Genomic DNA, 20656 nt, shown 5'->3' with positions numbered 1-20656 from the left:
CCACGTTTCCATCTTCAACATGGTCCTTGATGAAATGGTATCTTAGTGCAATATGCCTTGTCTTTGAATGTTGCACCGGATTGTGACATATTCTTATTGCACTTTCAGAGTCACAGTAGAGAGGTATTTTCTTCATACTTAATCCGTAGTGACTTAATTGGATATGTATCCAGATTACTTGTGAGGTACAGGATGATGCAGCTATGTACTCAGCTTCGGCTGTTTAAAGAGACACGCAAGTTTGCTTCCTAGACTGCCAGCTAACGAGTTTGCCATCAAGGAATTGGCATCCCCCAGTTGTGCTCTTTCGGTCCAGACCGCATCCTCCAAGATCAGCGTCAGAGAAGGCTTGAATAGAGAATCCAGATCTAGCAGGGTACCAATGACCGAGAGACAAGGTTCGCTTCAGATAACAAAAAATGTTTTTCACTGCTACCATGTGAGGATCTCTTGGATTTGCTTGAAACCTGGCACAATAACAAACAGAGAACATAATTTTTGTCTACTAGTCGTTAGATACATAAGAGACCCTATCATTTGACGATAGAGTGTTACGTCAACAGCAGGTTTCTCCAGAGATGAAGTTAACTTTGTGCTAAACGCCAAGGGAACCTTCACCTTCGAATCTCCCGTCATACTGAATTTCACTAGCAAATTCTTCATGTAAGCTTCCTGGTTAATAAAAATGCCTTCTAGTCCCTGTCTTATATTCAATCCAAGGAAAAAATTAATTGGACCCATTGCGCTTATTTCAAATTTAGTCTCCATCAGCTTCTTGAATTCAGCTGTTAAGCTAGGATTCGTGGAGCCGAAGTTGATATCATCGACATAAATTTGAACTATCATTAAATGTTCGCCTTCTTTCTTTCGAAAGAAGGTTGGGTCAACCGAACCTTGCTTGAATTTCGATATTTTAAGAAAACGAGTTAATGTTTCATACCAGGCCCTCGGTGCTTGCTTCAGACCATATACAGCTTTATCCAACACATAGCAGTGATTAGGGAATTTTTCGTTCACGAACCCTGGAGGTTGTTCAACGTACACAGTTTCTTCTAGTTCTCCATTTAAGAAAGCATATTTTATATCCATCTGGAAAACTTCAAAGTTTTTATGTGCATCATATGCCAGAAAGATTATAACCGATTCCAACCTTGCCACCGGAGTGAAGGTTTCCTCATAATCTATTCCTTCTTCCTGACAGTATCCCTTCACCACTAGCTGAGCCTTATTGCGAATGACGTTTCCCTCTTTGTCCAATTTGTTCCTGAAGACCCATTTTAACCCGACCACAGAAGCATCCTTTGGAGTGGGAATCACTCTCTAAACTCGATTACGTTCAAACTCATGGAGTTCATCTTGCATAGCTTGTACCCAATCAGCATGATTAAGTGCCACATTAACCTTCTTTGGTTCGATTTTGGATACGAACGAATTAAACATGTAGAATTCAACGTGTGAGAATAAGGCAGTTTGTTTCGCTTTCAATTGATAGCGTGTGAGAACCCGCTAAGATTATTCACCAATAATTTGTGTTTTGGGATGATCCATAGTCCATTTTGTTAGAGGTGGGTAACTCGGGTCGTAAGTAGGATCCATCTCTGCATTTACCTCTTCTTCAAATTCTGATCGATCGTAAGTAGGATCCTCCCCCTCGGTTGGAGTTGGATTCTCCCCCTCGTTTAGAGTTGGAGTCTCCCCCTCGGCTGGAGTTGGAGTCTCCCCCTCGGTTGTATTAGATACAGATGAACCCTCCCCCTTGAATACTAAGCTGTTATTTGGAGGGTCAATTGTGGGTTGATCATCAGTTGGTTTAGAAGGATCCTTTTCCATGTCTTTCGCAGCTTCATCAATGATCTTCTTCAGATGGTCGATTTTTTTTGTCTGCTGCATTCGCCTCCGAGTGTATGGCCTTTTCTAGTTCATCAAATAGCCTTATGTACTCTTCAAATAAGTTGGAAATGGGAACCGATACTTGTCCTGATTCTGGAAATATTTCCCCCATGGTACTTTCTCTAGGTTGAACCTTCTTCGTATGGTTGCCGTCAAAGGTTACGTAATAGGTTTCTTTAATGCGTTTGGAGTATTTATTCAAAACTCTATAAGCCTTTGAAGTGAGTGAATTACTGAGGAAGATTCCCTCATCGGCTTTAACGTCGAACTTGTTTCGGTTCTCTTTGGAGTTGAAAATGAAGCACCTGGATCCGAATACATGGAAAAACTTAACATTGGGCTTTCGATTGTTCAGAATCTCATACAGAGTGATTGAGAATCGCTTGTTAAGTAAGGATCGGTCCTGAGAGTAGCATGCAGTTGCAACAACATCAGCCCAGAAGTATAATGGAAGAGAGGCCAAGCTAAGCATGGTTCTGGCTGCCTCACATAAGGAACAATTTCGTCTTTCAACAATTCCATTCTGTTGTGGAGTATAGGGAGCAAAGAAGTTGTGAGACATTCCCTTTTCGGCCAGAAATTCTTCAAACTCTTTATTCTTAAACTCAAGCCCATTATCTCTTTTGATGTTCCTCACCACCTTCCGCAGCTGCAGTTCCACTTGCTTGATAAACACCTTCAACTTGGGAGTCGCTTCTAATTTCTGTTTAAGAAAGTAAACCCAGGTGAAGCGTGAAAAGTCATCTACTATGACAAGTATGAACTTACTATCGTCGATGCTTTCTATACCCGAAGGTCCACATAAGTCAATATTCAGAAGTTCAAAAGCTTCAATGATCTTGGTATTGATACGTGTAGGATGGCTCTTTCGGCTTCGTTTTCCCATCTCACACGCTGCACACAGGTGTTCCTTATCAAACTTGAGAAGAGGGAGGCCTCGAACATGATCACCAAGCACCAACTTATTAATATCTTTGAAGTTTAGGTGCGATAGTCGTCGGTGCCATAACCAGCTCTCATCAGAGTTCGCCTTTGACAAAAGGCATATTGCTGGGTTTCCTCGAATTGGGTTGAGATTTAAAGGATACATCTCTCCCTTGCGTTAAAACTTCAACGGAACTCTTTTGGATTGCTTTTCAATAATATCTGATCCCACATCATCAAATGAGACTTTCAGTCCTGTTCCCACAACCAATTGAGATACACTTATGAGGTTGTGCTGTAATCCTTCCACGTACGCCACTTTTCGAATTGTGAAATCTCCATTGGTTATTATCCCATATCCTTTGATAGTTCCATAAGAGTTGTTGCCAAACTTTACACTTGCACCATCCTTAAGGGACCGAAACTCCCTCAGCTCTTCCTTCCTTCCTGTCATGTGACGTGAGGAACCATTGTCTATGTACCATTCGTCATCAAACTGCTCGTCACTTGAAACCTGCAAATTCAAGCAGATTTAGGAACCCAAAGTCTCTTGGGCCCTGGTGAGTCTTTTACAGAAAAAGGAATAGCAACAGAAAGATCAACCAAATAAGTTCTTTTTATTAAAGTGGTTTCATCTTTTCTTTTGATGGTATACACCTTGATTTTATTTTTGTCTTGTTTAAATTGTAGTGTTTCAAATGGTGTATTGTTAGCTGGTTTTGGAATATTCTTTTGAGTCCTAGGATTAGCTGACATTTTCTTATTATTGATGTTAGAGTTTGAATCAAACTTTCCTTTCCTTTAACATCTTTCGCTAAATGAGGCTCTGGTTGACCGTGAGAATGACCGAAACTAGACTTTCAGTTCTCAGCCTTGGTATTGGGACCGAAACCTAAAGTTCGATTTTGAGATCTGAGGTTGGAACTGAGACTAAATGTTCAGTTCTGAGATAAGTTGGGACTAAAACTAGGCTTTCGGTTCTGAGAATAGTAAGAGTTTGGACTGAAATTGGACTATCGGTTGTTCTTTGTCTTGTCATTTCCTTTGACAATTGTTTCTTTCTTGGAAGAAACATGGTTATGGTTTTTAGACTGCCAAAACCGTTTTCACTCATGCAGACTTTTCATGTATCTCTTATTTCTTTCTCGTTTCTGTTCAACTAGCTGCTTTTGAGATTTATGAATATTGAAGTTTGACTTCCGCTTCTCCTTGTGAGCTTCGGTTTTCTTGGAAGATACATTGGATGCTTTCTTTGGTTCTTCTGGTATCTCTTTAGTTCCACTTAAGCTTGGTTTATTAAAACTTGAGGGTTTGTTGATGGGTTCAGCAACGTTCCTTCCCCTTACCTTCCACGAGGTTCACTCTGATAAGCCGACGGTTTCGTCTGCATTATCGATAAGGGCAGACCATAAGTAATCGTCGCACCCTTCAACATTGTCTTTGTCAACCAAGATTTTCAATGATGTTGTTTGTTTTTCGGTGACACCTTTAGCAGCATATACTTGATTTGGCACCGTCTGAACCTTTTGATAGACCATTTCTTACTCTTTGAGTTTCTTTGATTTGTCGTTAGACAAGCGAGCATATTCAACCGAGTTTTCAGATAAGAGGGGTTTTTTAGTCTCGATTTCACTCTTCAAAAACTCAGAACAATCAATCACATCATCCACTGAGATATCGCTCAACTCACTTTCCTCATCAAATTTAGACGTGTTTTCTACATTTATTTTATGTTCTGAACACAATTTGGCATTTGACGAGTTGACTATTTGTATGGTCTTGGACTTAATTTTCAACCTATCATTTTCATCCAAAAGATTTTTAAGCATACATTTGTGCTCCTTGGAGTCGATAAAGGTCTCAATCTTGTCTAGTCCGTACTTGTAAGTGATGGAAATCTCATCTGAGGACATTATTGATTCACATTCAGCAATGACTTCATCCTCCTTAAATTCAAGGAAGGACATAATCATCTTATGAATCTTTTTCCCTATTTCACAATCTAGATGCAGCTGAGTTATATTGGTATATAAACGTTTTGCAATTAAACAAAAAACATTTCGTTGTTTCAAAAACTTTAAGTTGTCTCTTTGTAAATAAATAATCTCATCCCTAGTCCTAACTAACTCCTGCTCCTTCAGCTGTATCCATGCCCTCCTTTCCTCACTTTTGGAAGACTCCCTGCTGAGTTGGTCAGTTAGGTTAGAATTCGCTAGGCGAGTTTGCATGAGACTACCACTTAAGTTGGAAAATTTAAATTTTAGTTCGTTTAATTCATCTTCATAATTAGTGACAGGAACTTTAAGTGATTCAAGGATGGTTTGTACCTTTTTAATCAACCGATCGCAATCGTTGATCCTTTCAATCATGGGCTTGGCTGCAAAACACTTATCCTCAGTCAAGTTTGGCTCCTTTTGCTCACCTTCAGATGATCTTCCAGCAGTAATCATTAGACATTTTCCATTCAAACTAGTATCTTCCTCTCTTGCCACGTATGCTCTTCCATGTGAGGGTTTTCTCACTTCTTCATCCTCAGAATCGGTTGACCAGACTTCAACGCCACCGAACTCATCTCCATCCACATTTTCCTGCAAAATCAGGGCATTCATTGAAACATTAGTTGCCTTCTTTTTATTTATTTCTTCCAACTTTCGCATGTAATAATCTTCATCATCTTCACCATCCCTTTTCTTAGCCATCTTTCTCAGCATACAGCCCTTGGCAAAGTGGTTCTTACCATGACAGTAGTTACAATCATACCCTGAATCTCCCATAAGCTTGCTTTCTTTCTTTTGATCTTCCTTCTGAGAATTGTTCTTCGTCTCTTCCTTCACCTTCTCAGAACTATAGCTTCCTTTCCAGTTTTGGTTCTTATTGGCTGGAAATTTCTTTCGAGCAAACTTCATTGGGTTTGTCACCATCAATGCGTACTCCTCATTGGTTAGATCACATTCTGATATTTCAGATTCTTCTTCCTCTTTAGCCACACTTTTCTTCTTTGAAACCAGAGCCAGAGAACCTACACCTGACACAACCTTCGCTTCTTTAGTTACTGTGTTTTCATGTGATTTTAGGATACTTATCAGTTTCGCCAGCGAGTATGATTTAAATTGTTCACGGGCCTTTACTGTTGAGACCACTGCCATCCACTCAGGTCTCAAACCATTCAAGAACATTACTTTCTATTCGATCTCCTTCCTTTCATTAACATGCTTCATCATCTTGCTCAACAAATGATTGTAACGATCAAACGTCTAAAGCAGTGTGTATTCAGGTTTTTGTGCAAATGCTCCAAATTCAGAGAGCAATAGGGTTTGGATTGAATGCTCTAGATTCTCGTCGGTTGAATACAGTTCTTTCAGCCTGTCCCATATCTCTTTAGCGGTAGTGCATGAACTGACCAGACAGAAGGTATTGGCTTGTAATGCAAATCTGATCATCCTCAAGGCTTTGAGATTACACAACAACTTATATTTTTCGTCTTGTGGTATCTTCTCTATGTCCACCAAAAGTTGATTATACTCTTTTTGAGTCTTCATTGTCCTGTTTGTTCCAGAATGAATAAACGGAGCAATCGTGATAGCTTCCCAGATTAGATAACCATTATCTTCAGATCCAATTACGTAATCTTCAAAGTGATGCGCCCATACTTCGTAATCTTGGGTGTAGAGAATAGGAACCCTTGTAGTGGATCCAATGCTATTTGAGATGTTAATGGGATTGGTTTGAGAATCGTCGTGTGACATGATGAGCTTATCCCACGTATCTGCTAGAATCAAACTTGTAAACTTGATATTAGGGTTTTATCAAACACTAGAAATACCTTCGACAAGAAGAAGACGGCCTTAATATATTTGACAAAAGCGGAAACCCTAAAGAATTCTTCACATAGAAGGAATGCATATGAGTAACACAGTCTCCTGCTCTGATACCAATTGTTGGAATGATATTCCTTAATGATCGATAGATTCAAGCATAATAATAATAAATGAAAACGTAATGGATAACACAATAAAGAACATAGGAGTGGTTTAACTGGTGTCGAATGATTAAACTTTAACACCTTAGAAGAGCTCGATTAAGAACTTCGACTGTACAGGTGTTTAGGGTTACAAGCAATAATGATGATAATAATTGCCATCTCCAAGGCATACATGCATGCACTATAAATAATGTAACCCTAACCTATAATCATGGATGGACAGGCCCAATCCGGATATACAAAAACGAGCCCATGACGCAACACTAAATACCCAACAAAAACAACTAAATATTTTATCATATTCACCATTTCTAGCCTCCTGTTAAAAGCATTAAACTTTATCTGTTCCATTCGATCAGATTGTAGATTTTCAAATTCTTCTAACTCATTCATTACAAATTTCTTGTTTACATTTACATCACACAGTAAAAATTTTGTTGCATATATTTTTTTTAGTCTCCATAACTGCTCTAATTGATATTTGATTATGCTTTGAATTCAACAATAATTTTTTCTGGACCCACAAATGTCTTCATATGCATCATAAGAAATATTCAAGAATCTTTCTCATTTTTTACCGTTTGTCATTTCATTTTCTCAATATTTTCCTTTTTGTTATTTATGATCTTGTAACATACACGTTCAATTATTGTATTTTGTTTAAAAATGAATATTATTTAATAATATATGGATTTGAGCATTGAGTACTAAGAAGATAGTTTTATGAGAATTGAAGTAAAACTATGTTTAGAATCATTCAGAAAAGTATTGGAAGTCTTATAAGATTTCAATCAAAAGTAAAATATTGAAATTAACAAAAATGTAAAATTTAAGTTGGAAATAAGTAAAAATAATATTACTGAAAGCTGTAAATTATCTCGTTAGAAATTTTTAGCCAAAAACCTCATCGAAATTCAAGTTATAACAAAAAAGTTATAACTTACTGAAGTTTCACGACAGAGCCGGCATGACGTCATATGACGTAAAAAGTGAGTTTACGATAAACTACTTTTTATCTTTAGTGATCTAAATGAAAGTTGTAGCATTCGTTAAACCGAGAATTTTCATAAAAAGAACGTCCAAATCTGACTTCGTATGAGGAAGTTATGATTTTTCAAAGTTTTAGTATAGCAGTATACAGCTAAAAACTTGAAATAAAGATCGAGTGATTTTAGCGAACACAACCTAAAGGAGAATCTAAGGTCTCGTTAATAGTAATACAACGGTAAAAAGACAGATGAGAACGAATGTTGGATGAAGAAGTTATGAATTTTTAACGGACTTTTCATGTCCCTGTCCATTAAAAATATAATATTAAAAATGAAGTCAAAATTAGCCAACAGAGTCTAAACAAAAATTGTAGAGCATAATTTCACCTACGTGTGCATATAAAGAACGTCAAAAACGGAGCTCGTATGCGAAAGATACAAATTTTTGAAGTTTTGGGCACAAACTTCGAGGTTGGTCCGAAGGAGTACGCCCAACGTACTCGTGTAAGTGTTCCGGAGTAAGTGACCCTTCCTAGTTCTTCACATGAGAGACACGTGTCATAGCCTTGACTCGTCTGATATGATCCCCTTGTACGCCCAACGTACGCGATGTACGCCCAACGTACTAGTTGAAGAAGGAGTACGCCCAACATACTCTAAAGTTACGCCCAACGTAACTCCAGTGTTCGACTACTATAAATAGTGGACGATGCCAGCCGAATTGATGTTACAATTTTGTCCACCCCTATATACATATTCTATATTGCAAAAATTACCCCAAGCCTATTATATCATCCTAGCATCATAAGCAAGTACCAGAGAGCCCGAAGATCCCGAGAAAAAGAGTTTTCGAGCTGAAACTCTGTCCACGTGAAGCCCGAGTTTTTTGAGAAAACATCTTGGTGTTATCGAAAACGATTATTTTAAGAGACGAAGTACTGCCCAAACTAGCATTTTATCAATCGGTTATTTCACGGTGAGTTCAATATAGGAACAATTGTATGTTATGTGTTATATGTGCAATGTGCTTTCCCGTGTTATTATGAAAATAAGCTATAAGTCTGACCACAAAGTGAATGACTAAGCATCACTTGGGTATTGGTATGCAGTCTTTGACCATGAGGTGAATGATTAAGCATTCCTTTGGCATTGACAAAAGGCTAGGTAGGGCTGAAAAGCCTGTAAAGTGCTAGCAAAATGTTTATTCAAAAATCGTTTATTTTTCCATGCCACATGGGCTGAAGTCTTATTGATGTATATCAACTTGAAATTGTTATGTTTCATTGATTGTAAATCTTTGAATCAGATTATTCATTGATATGGAAAGCATGTCACATGATTCACGTATGCCTTTGTTGATTTGTTTCCCCCTTTGCTTCTGTCATGTTGATATATATATATATATATATATATATATATATATATATATATATATATATATATATATATATATATATGTATATATATATATATATATATATATATATATGGCATAACGTTATATTGTAACTGTTATTGATCTCACTAAGCGTCACCGCTTACCCCTCTCAATGTTTAATTATTGCAGGTGATAAGCATCCTGTATAGTTATGTACTGTTAGAAGATGTAGAATAAATAATATTATAGTTTTTGTATTTAGTGTATAAATTCCTAGGAAATTATGTACTATATAAAATTTGTAAAAACCTCGTTAGTCGGTTTGTATCCAATCTTTTGTAACAAAACCATATATGTAAAATATATTTATGAATATACATGCAACATGTTTGGAGTAATAATGTTAATTATGAAAGGGGTCTTTCAGTCATGGTATCAGAGCATTAGTTTAAGTGAACTAAATACCACAGATTGGTATTTAGACTTAAAACGTCGGAAGTTCAATATATGAACAGATTCATTAAGAGTATATGGATACAAACCATAGGAAAGAAATAAGGGGAGTGTTGGATAATTATAAATCTTAATATTTTAAAGTATTAAGCTACTTCAAAATTTTTAGAGCCTTAGTTTAAGCAAACTAGGAATTGTAAGAATTTCTAGGCTTAAACTTTAATTGCCAAGTAATGATGGTGTGAAGTGTGCCTAGTATACTTTAGGTTGAATACCTCACTTGCTATAGTGTGCACTAGCATACTTTAAGGGAAATGCCTTATATGCTAATATGTGCTAAAAGATAAATAAGTTACCCGGAAGTGCGAGCACGACTTGGAGATACGTGGTGTCACTCTTTCGAAGCATCCACGTGTTGGTAGAACTGTTTATGTTTCTTCTATTCCATCGGCATGAAACTTTTCGAGGTGATAAGGAGACTTACAATAATTGACATCGATAAACAATCAAAGGATATCATAAAATAAAATCTATCAAGTGATACCATAAATAGTGTATTAATACCTTTAGAGTGGTGTTGTACATTCAAATTATGTTTGATGAAATAATAACACCTTTGGAGGAATGTTATGTGTTCAAAGTACATTCAGACGAGATGAATGTTTTGGTGTAATCCATGAAGTTGTTCCACCGATGATCAGATTGAAGTAGTGATTGCTTACAGAGTTAGAAGACCTGAAGATGGTGATAAATACTTCGACGATATCGAAATTGATGTTGTGCAAGATTTAGAAGAATTCAATGAAGATCAAAGGAAAGGCTAACAAAGTTTTCAAACTCAATAGGCCAAGACCTTGCCTAACATTGTGATGTAGTATGCAGTTCGAGTAGTATGGTAAGAGCTAATATGAAACACTATACAAGATGCTCAGACTTAGTATTTAATAATACCGAGTGAAAATTGACTTCTATCATATCCTTATGAAAGTTCCATAGTGTGTTAAGCCGACTTTAACATACATGATTATGATGGTTGTGAAAGGCTGAATGACTTACTAGTCAGAGTAAGGTAGAGTATATAGTTGAAGAAGATATACACTCATAGTGCTGTATGAGAAGAGATATTGATGTTAGGAATGACAAAGAACCAAGTCGAAGCTAGTAGAATATGATGAGATTCAGTTAAAATACAGACTTCCTAGGATAGACTCCTATGAGGTAGACTTAAAAGATACACCCATGAGAGGAAAATTTTCCCATATAAAGGAATGACGATGTCATTAAAAGATAATGAAATGAATAAATGTGCATGGTGACTTGCATGAGTTAGAAGATGATGCAGATAGTTAGAGACCATTTGTCTCCACACTACTAGAGTAAATTCTGGTATAGTGTGTCTTGCAAACTAGACACTACCCGAGAAAGAATTTATATGAAGAATTTGAAAGTAAAATTCCTTGACCTAGGAAAAGTATTAGGATATGCTAGATCGAGCATATGCGTAAAAAGAATTCTAGAAGGTGAATTTAAGAAATCTGAGATATGTTTGATAGAAATGGGAAATCCCTAGTTGAGTCTAGGAGAAATTGTTGTATGTACTTGTTTGAACACACTCAGGTGTGATAAGTTGGCTTATGAAAACTTTTGAATGGTGACTTGGAAAACTGCGAAACCCCGAACCCTTCGAGGTAAGACTCGAATTAGTGAGTCGGGTGGAGACTCGGTGAGTTGGACAGGACAGGACGGTGGACTCGGCGAGTCATGGGCTGACTCGGCGAGTCGAGTTGCGAATGGAAGGACTCTGAGCATATGAACTCGGCAAGTCAGTAGGCAGACTTGGCGAGTAGGGTTGACCTGGAAGGTTGACTTTGACTTTGACTAGAGTTGACTTATTTGACTTTCGGGGGACAGTTAGACTAAGTGTTGCATTGATATAGGTAGCTCGGGAAGCTAGTGGAGCATGAGTTCAGAGAGTTGTCGGGCAATAGCTAGAGGGGTTATCAGCAAGTTCAACAAGTGCAGGTGAGTTTCCCCTTGTGTGAATGGGTCTACGACCACAATGCCGGCCCATGTAGTTATGAGTAGGAAGACCCAGGGGTTAGCCCTAGGCACAATATACTGGTATGATATTTAGGACGACGTCCAGTGTGGCGGGCGGGTGCCCAAGGAATGGTTTGAATGATAGTTATACTTGTTGTCTATGTGATACATGTACATGCATGGTAGGAAGGTGGGTGTGGGCGAGGTCCCGTATCTCACCAGCAGCAAAGTATGGACGGTGTTCCATATCTCATTAGCAGCAGCGTAAGGGCGAGGCCCAGGTTAGGGAAAGAGTGAGTGTGGGCCGGGCCCGTATCTCACTATCAGTAGGAGCATGGACAGGGTTCCATGACTCATCAGTTGCAGGACATAGGCGAGGCCCAACATAGGCGAGGCCTTTAGAATAGGATTCGGTAATATATGTTTAGTTTATGTGTTGTGATATGTTATGTGTTAGTATATGTTGGTGGGCGAGGCCCAGTGACAGGAGAGGCCTAAGCGAAACAGATCTATGTATGAGCAATGCTTGAAGCCAGGCGGGGCCTGGAGCGGTGGGGCCGTTGTAGCGGGTGTCACACCCCGCTAAAGCGGAAATGCAAGATATGACAACGATAACGGTTTCATTGCAAAAGATAAAGATACATCACCATAGCAGTATTTAAAAGTTTACAACCCATAGCTTAAAAAGAAACAAAGTACAAGTTTTCCAAAACAACATTGTTCAAAATATAACTTCATAAATAACTTCAACACGATGCAACATGATCTATGATGATGAATCTTTACATCCACTTACTAATTATTTCCTGAAAAAGCATGTAAAACGAGCGTCAACTATGAAAATAGTTGGTGAGTTCACAAGTTTATAAAATCGAGCTTGAAATAAGGCTTTTCGAAAATACAAGTACATTGCTTTCATGATAAACAAATTTGATTGCTATTAATGAATACAAGTTTATTGCTATAACGAGAAACGAGTATGTATGTATATGAGCAAACAATGAGTCTCAACCAAACCTATGACTGAAGCCCTATCGAGATATATGCTTATCGTTCCATAGATGAATATGGTATCATGCACTCCAGCGATTCGGGCGAGTGAGGAGTTGTCAATTCCTAATAGCGCTATCCATAATGACCATTGGCTCAAAGAGTTAATGGTTAGAGATAAAGGAAGGGCCTTAGTACGATAAGTTCTCATGTTCCGTGTTGCATAGACATACATAAAGAAACATAGCAATACAATAGCAATCCTGTTTGATACAATTCAATTTAAATACAACATCCAAATAATAGTTTTTATGGACATGCTTTTCCACCCCAAAACATAAAACTGAAAATAGGGGAGTGCGTGAATACTCACAATATGCAAAATATAGCAACCAAGTTTATACGAGTCAATTAAATAAATACAACGGATATAAATAGTTTAGGACATGCTTTTCCACCCCAAAACATAAAAACCAAAAATAGGGGAGTGGTGAATACTCACAACGTTTCGAGTAGGTACAAGGGGTACTTCGGAATGCACCAACGTCTTACTACCGGGATCCTACGACATCAAACACACACTAGTGAGTTTCCATGTCGAAATCTAATGCTAATATACTAAATTCTACATATAGTGAAATGCCAATTTATGATTTAGTATTTGATTTTATATTAATTGGTTACACTTTTTCTGAAATAATGAAATTCTACAATTCGTGGGATTATTTATAACATTGGAATATAAATTTTCCAAATTTTTAAGTCCTTATTACAACATAAATTCACGAAAATAGCATTCAAAGGATAAAAATTCTCAAACTTTTTATTTAACTGTTATTACACAATACTAAGCTGGGAAAATTATAAAAATGGATTTCCAAGCTGTTTAATTATATTTTATGATTTTTGAGCATTTATTCCAATAAAAGTTGAAATAAATAGAAAACAGTTTCCAAAATTACGCAAACTTTTTAATTAACTGTTATTGTACATAAATAAGCTGGGAAAAATATAAAAGATATTTTTCAGTGGGTATTTCTATTTTTCCTTGTTTTATTCCTTTAAATGGTCATTAATTGAAGAAATAATATTAAACAGTTAAAATAAATCACCATAAATTTTTGTAACATCATTTACAGTATAAATATCATGGGAAAAATATCAAAAGGGGTTTTCATAATGTATAAAGTGGTTTTGGGTATTTATGTATATTTAAGTGCATTTTAATGCAATTAACTTTAGAAAATAAGAGAAAAATAGTTTACAGAAGAGAAAAATCCTCAAAATTTGTATGTAACCTCCTACAGTATAATATGATATCCTGGTAAATGTTCATGAATTCTGGATAATCAGAACTATTTTTCCCATTTTTAGACCATTATAATTACCAAAAATTGGGAAAAATAGTAAGACATGATGAAAAAGCTTGAAATTGTTTTCTAGAGTTACCCATCACAGGTAAGGTATGCAAAAATTGTTAGATACAATTTTCATATCTTCTAAAGTGGTTTTGTAATTTATCATGTCCTAAACAAAAGAAAATTAGAAATCGTATTAAACAGTAACAAAAATTGCTTAAATTTGGTGAGGTGTCATTATTCCCTATAAGGATCATCCATGAATTTATTAAGGATTTATTGACCTCTGGAAGTATTTTATATGATTTATGCCCTTGGTTTTAGCAATAACTCTAATAAATCAAAGAAATAACAAAAGCTCTTGAAATTTTCCAGATTATCTCATGCATGCAAGGGCTTTCAAAAGGAAAAATGTAAAAAATGTATTCAGAAGAGAAATGAGGGTAATGATTCCAAACAATTTAAGAAAAGTTGCATGCAATAATGCATGAAGTGTAGATGTGGCTGAAGTTCATGAATTTGTGTAGCCCATTCAGTGAGGTTTTAACCCACGAAATTTCAACCATCATTCACTAGATATGTTGAGTTTCTAAGGTATTTTTCCTCAGATTTATGGTTGGGTTTAAGGCCATTGATTACGCAAGACAAAAATAGTGATCACAGAAAAAGAGCTGTATGTGCAACCATTTTGTAAAATTTGCCAAAAATCGGATATTTAATATTTTACAGTAAGACCAGTTTGGTTTGAAAGTTAACTCGTGGAACTAACCAATACAAAAATAATATCATGATTTGGTTAAGAAATGACTGATTTATGGCCGTTCAAAGTCGAACAAAGTAATCTGGCAGATTGCATGTTTGCTTGTGTGCATTATTAGGGTATTTCAACAAGAACATCATGCATGTCTTTGGTAAGGCCCGATTTCTAACACATGCATGGAATGAATGAGCATCCAAGATGTACTAGAAATGGTTTAAATGCTTTTGTTCATGCATGAACACAAAAGAAATGGAGAAGAACATGAAATATTAGGTTTTGATGTCACATGATCATATGTGCATCTTTTTCACTCCTTGCATGGGTTTGATCCCGGATTTTCACCATCTCTAACACATGCATTGTGTTATGGTGAGAATCTACAAACCACAAGGGAAAATATACAGATTTCTAGCCATGGAATGACATAGAATCCGAAAAGAAGAGAAAACTAAGAAAGAAAAGAAGTAAAATCATGTAACTATGGAAGAAGATGATGTTGTTTACCTTTGTTATGATCTTGAGGGAAGTAAGAACACTTCAAGGGCTTCACAATCTCGAAATTTTGCAAAGGAATGAGAGGATTTTCGTGGGTTTAGAGAGAGGGAAGAAGAGAGTGAAGTGTGTGAAGAGTGGAGTGTAAGAGAGTGGAGAAAGAAGAGGTGGAGTGAGGGTTTTGACTTAATGATTGTGTTTTGGGAAGAGAGAGTGTATGGGGAGGGGAGATGGCCGGTTCTTACATGCCTTTAGGCCTCCTCTCTCCAAAATTTTAAACTTTATAAACTTCACCTCCATCATTTATATAAAAACATTCATTTTTTTTTATAAAAATGCTTATTAAGCAAATTTGGATCTATTTAAAATCTTGTTTTCAACAAATAAATTATGATTAATACTTGGTAATTTAATTTCTATTTCATTGATTATAATTCATAATTTGATTAATAACAATCTAATATTAGGAAGTTTATAGCCAAATTTTATAAGGTTTTTAAGCTTTATAATTTATACTTTGGATTTTTGGCTCTTTAGGGTTTTTGGAATATTGTTTGATATTCAACAACATGTTGAAGTATACATAGAATGTTTTAATTTATTTTTAGGGTTTTATACCCTATTTCAATTATAACAAAGCTTGAAGCTTTATTCTAATTATAGTATTGGGATGTCCTATTGTAGCTAAGCAACTTACTAGAATTGTAAGTATCAAGTATATTAGTCCTAGATCTTAGTTGGATCCTAGTTTATGCAAGATTTTTGACCTAATTTATACTACTAGGTCATGGCATGTTGTGCATGAATGGTTTTTATAAAGATGCATGAGTCCGAAAATGACCTGAATTGACAGTTGTCACAGTATCCCCCACTTAAAAAGAATTCCGTCCCGAAATTCATTCTATGTCCTCGTTTGACGTCGCAAGGGAAAAGTTGTGGATACTTTTCCTTCATGAAGTCCTCGCGCTCCCAGGTGTACTCCGGCCCGCATTTTGAGTTCCATCGAACTTTCACAATCGGGATCTTACTTCGCTTAAGATGTTTAACCTCCCTGTCAATGATTTCTATCGGTTCCTCAACGAAGTTCAGCTTATCATTGATCTTAATTTCCTCCAGGGGTACTATTAAGGCTTCGTCGGCTAGACATTTCTTAAGATTGGAGACATGGAATGTGTCGTGAATGGCGCTTAACTCTTGGGGCAACTGGAGTTTATAAGCTACCTGACCAATCCTTTCAAGGATTTCAAAGGGTCCAACATATCTCGGGCTTAGTTTTCCTTTCATACCAAATCGTACAAGCCCTTTCCAAGGCGACACTTTTAAAAGTACCTTGTCTCCTACTTGGAATTCTAATTGTTTACGACGATTATCCGCATAACTTTTCTGACGATCTCTAGCAGCTTTAAGCCTATCCTTGATGATAGCAATCTTGTCAGATGTTTCCTGGATAAGTTCGAGTCTAGTCAACTGTCTGTCTCCGATTTCTGTCCAGCATAAGCGCGAACGACACTTGCGTCCATACAATGCTTCATATGGAGCACATTGAATACTCGTGTGGTAACTGTTATTGTAGGAAAACTCAATTAGAGGCAAATGAGTATCCTAATTTCCTTTGGACTCAATGACACATGCTCGGGATAGTTTTGAACCACTGGAATCTCCTTGAGTGGTTTAGCTTCAGGTTCTCTTTCTAGCACGTGGGCCATGAATGCAATACAATTCTTTTTCAGGTACTTGTGAACCTTCACGCTTGATACTATGTTTAAACTTCTTCCTGGTTTCTCACCGTGTATGATAAGGGTTTCTCCATTAGGGAGAGGCACTCTAATGACTTTCTCGTAACAACCAATTTCTGCTTTGTTTTTGGATAACCAATCCATCCCTACTATCACATCAAAACTACCTAGCTCTATAGGAATTAGGTCAATGCTAAAGAGTTTATCAGCTAAATTCAGAGTACAACCAGGAATTATATCATCAGCCCTAATTTCATACCCATCAGCAAGTTCAATAGCATAAGCATTCCTCATCTTTCTCGATTTCAAGCCAATTAACGGTCTAAATGCTAAAGAAACAAAACTCCTATCTTCTCCCGCATCGAATATTACTGATGCAAAATGGTTGTTCAGGAGAAACGTACCTGTTATCACTTCAGGGTTCTGACGAGCTTCTTCTACACCAATCACAAAGGCTACACCTCTTGGCCGTCCAACTTGATTTCCTTGGAAATTTTGCCTGGCTTGGCCTTGTCCATTGTTACCAGGTCCATTGTTCAGTTTGGGACATGCTCTACGGAGATGATCGGTACTCCCGCACTCGTAACATGCCCTTTTTCCCTCCTTATTCGCCTTACAATACTTCGAGTAATGGCCTGTTTGCTTACAGTTTTGGCACACTGGGCAAGCTCCCTTGTGATGGAAGTTACACTTATTGCACTTCGGAAGCGGTCCTGAGTACTGCTTTCGCTCCTACACTTCCTGTTCTTGAGTTTTCACTGGTTCTTGCTCTTGGGCTCTTACCATAAAGTTTCTTGAGACTTTCTGCTTCCTCCCTGACTTGCCTCCATACTTTTTCTCTCCCTGATCTGTTGGCTTCCTCTTGCTACTAGAGCTTTCCTTTATCGATGCTCCCATCCTTATCACATCATTGGTTAGTCGATTTGCTAGGCTTACCGCACTTTGAATAGTTGTTGGGTTTGCTGAGGTAACCATTCCCCGAATCTCTGGTGCCAGACCCCAGATGTAACGATCTATCCATTTCTCCTCAGGAGTAACCATGTGAGGTACCAATTTTTCTAGTTCATGAAATCGGACTGTGTACTTCTCTATTTGTGTTCCAACCATAGAATGGTTCCAGAATTCAGATTCAAGCTTCTGAAGTTCATCCTTGGGACAATACTCCTCTATCAGTAGCTTCTTTAGGTCTTCCCAAGTTAGCTTATATGCCGCTGTACGGCCTCGGGTTTGCACTAGAGTATTCCACCAGGTTAATGCCCTATCTTGGAGTAGGCAAGATGCATACTTAACTTTGTTGCGCTTGAGGCATTTGCTAATGTGAAGGACCGACTCCATGCTGTCAATCCATTTCAGTAACCCGACCGCACCTTCCTTTCCATGGAACTCCTTAGGTTTACAGGCCATAAAGGACTTGTAGTTACATTCTCTTTCATTGTTTCCTCGGTTTCCTCCACTAATTCCTTGGTTAGCATTAAGTCCTGCAGTTACTTGAGTAACGATGTTTGGGATTGCTTCCAAGAGATGTTGTGCTACAACTTGAGCAACATCGGGTGTTTCGTTCTGTGGGCGCCCGCGATTAGCCTTCCTGACATGGTTCTATGACACAAGAGTAGAAATACGTATAAATACATAAAATAATGTATAATATTTAGTTCACTACTATTTTGAAATCCGCAAGTGTTGTCAAATCATTGGTTTGCATTAATACTAGGCATATAGATTTTAGAAAGAAAAGAAAAGAAAAATCTTTTTATTCAACCGTTTACTAAATAAATTCTAGGGTTTGACCTCATAGTAAAAGTTTTCAAACATAACATAAAATTCTTCATTACCATTTGAAATAACTTTAAAACCAAACAAATTCATCAATTCCAAAATAAAGTTTTAAATGTTTTTCCCAAAAGACACCCAACATGGGTTTTCATTTCATGACAAAATAAAATAAAATACTGAAATCAGAACCAAAAGCCAATCGCTATCCCAACAAGAAACATCAGCACCACAATCAGTAATAGCCCAACAAGCACATAATATGTTGTCATCGCCTGACCTGCCTCTCGTCTAGCAGCACTAGCAGTGTCAGCAGTCTCCATCGAATGCTGAAACAGGATTTCCATCCTTGTCAAGACTTCATCCAAAACTTCCCAATGCCCAGCTATCACAGCGAGACTGTGACGTAGGCCCACTGTTATCGACTGCAATCTCCGGGACTCCTCCAGGGTCATACCTGGCTGTCTGACAGGTATCCCTATGAGTCGCTGTGGTGAGGATGCTCTTGGTCCTGCATTGCTGGGTCCTACCTCGCTAGGTCCTGCCGTGCCAAGTCCTGCTGTGCTGGTCGCTATCCTCCCTGGAATGGGAACACTCTTCCTTGCCGTCCTCCGAATGCGAAGTCCATAAAGTGGTGGTTGTGGCAACACCGATGTAGGTGATGCCTCGCGTCGTTGACTCGGGGCGTTGTCATTGTTGGTCTCCACCGAGTTCCCAATATCTTCCGTATCCTCTGATGGGTCTTCTTCTATCGAGGCAGGGGGATTACGTCGAGGGATAATAGTGACGTAGCCGGACTCATCGGCTGAGGCGGTAGCGCGGGAAGATGACGATATTGACATAGTGGATTGTGACATAGTTTCAATGAGATATGAAATAAATGACAATGCATGCCTATAATATGCAATGCTTACACACACCAAAATTAACCTTTTGAATTTTTGAAATAAAGTTTTCTCAAATATTTTTTGTTGAGCATATTCCAATTATAATTAGCTCAGGCTTTGTATAAATTTTCCATAATTAAACATAGGTGATCAGGCTATGTTTAATCGAGGTCCAATAATACAACTCCCAACCTAATTATACTAGTAATATGTTTGATGTAAAAAGAACTTCTCTGTAAGTTTTAGTTATAGGTTGTGTTTTCTTAAAGAAAAAACGATGTTCTCTATAACTTTAGCTCTGATACCACTTCTGTCACACCCCGCTAAAGCGGAAATGCAAGATATGACAACGATAACGGTTTCATTGCAAAAGATAAAGATACATCACCATAGCAGTATTTAAAAGTTTACAACCCATAGCTTAAAAAGAAACAAAGTACAAGTTTTCCAAAACAACATTGTTCAAAATATAACTTCATAAATAACTTCAACACGATGCAACATGATCTATGATGATGAATCTTTACATCCACTTACTAATTATTTCCTGAAAAAGCATGTAAAACGAGCGTCAACTATGAAAATAGTTGGTGAGTTCACAAGTTTATAAAATCGAGCTTGAAATAAGGCTTTTCGAAAATACAAGTACATTGCTTTCATGATAAACAAATTTGATTGCTATTAATGAATACAAGTTTATTGCTATAACGAGAAACGAGTATGTATGTATATGAGCAAACAATGAGTCTCAACCAAACCTATGACTGAAGCCCTATCGAGATATATGCTTATCGTTCCATAGATGAATATGGTATCATGCACTCCAGCGATTCGGGCGAGTGAGGAGTTGTCAATTCCTAATAGCGCTATCCATAATGACCATTGGCTCAAAGAGTTAATGGTTAGAGATAAAGGAAGGGCCTTAGTACGATAAGTTCTCATGTTCCGTGTTGCATAGACATACATAAAGAAACATAGCAATACAATAGCAATCCTGTTTGATACAA

General features: G+C 37.3%; 1 pseudogene; it reads right to left on the bottom strand.

The window, feature by feature from the left end:
* Positions 1–432: 432 nt before the first annotated feature.
* LOC145098165 (uncharacterized) lies at positions 433–2835 on the bottom strand (annotated as a pseudogene).
* Positions 2836–20656: the final 17821 nt, after the last annotated feature.

The sequence above is a fragment of the Lactuca serriola genome, chromosome 4 (genome assembly GCF_051521515.1).
Source record: "Lactuca serriola cultivar US96UC23 chromosome 4, Lser_US96UC23_V15, whole genome shotgun sequence".
Lineage (NCBI taxonomy): Eukaryota > Viridiplantae > Streptophyta > Magnoliopsida > Asterales > Asteraceae > Lactuca > Lactuca serriola.
This window is presented reverse-complemented; position numbering and strand designations above follow the sequence as displayed.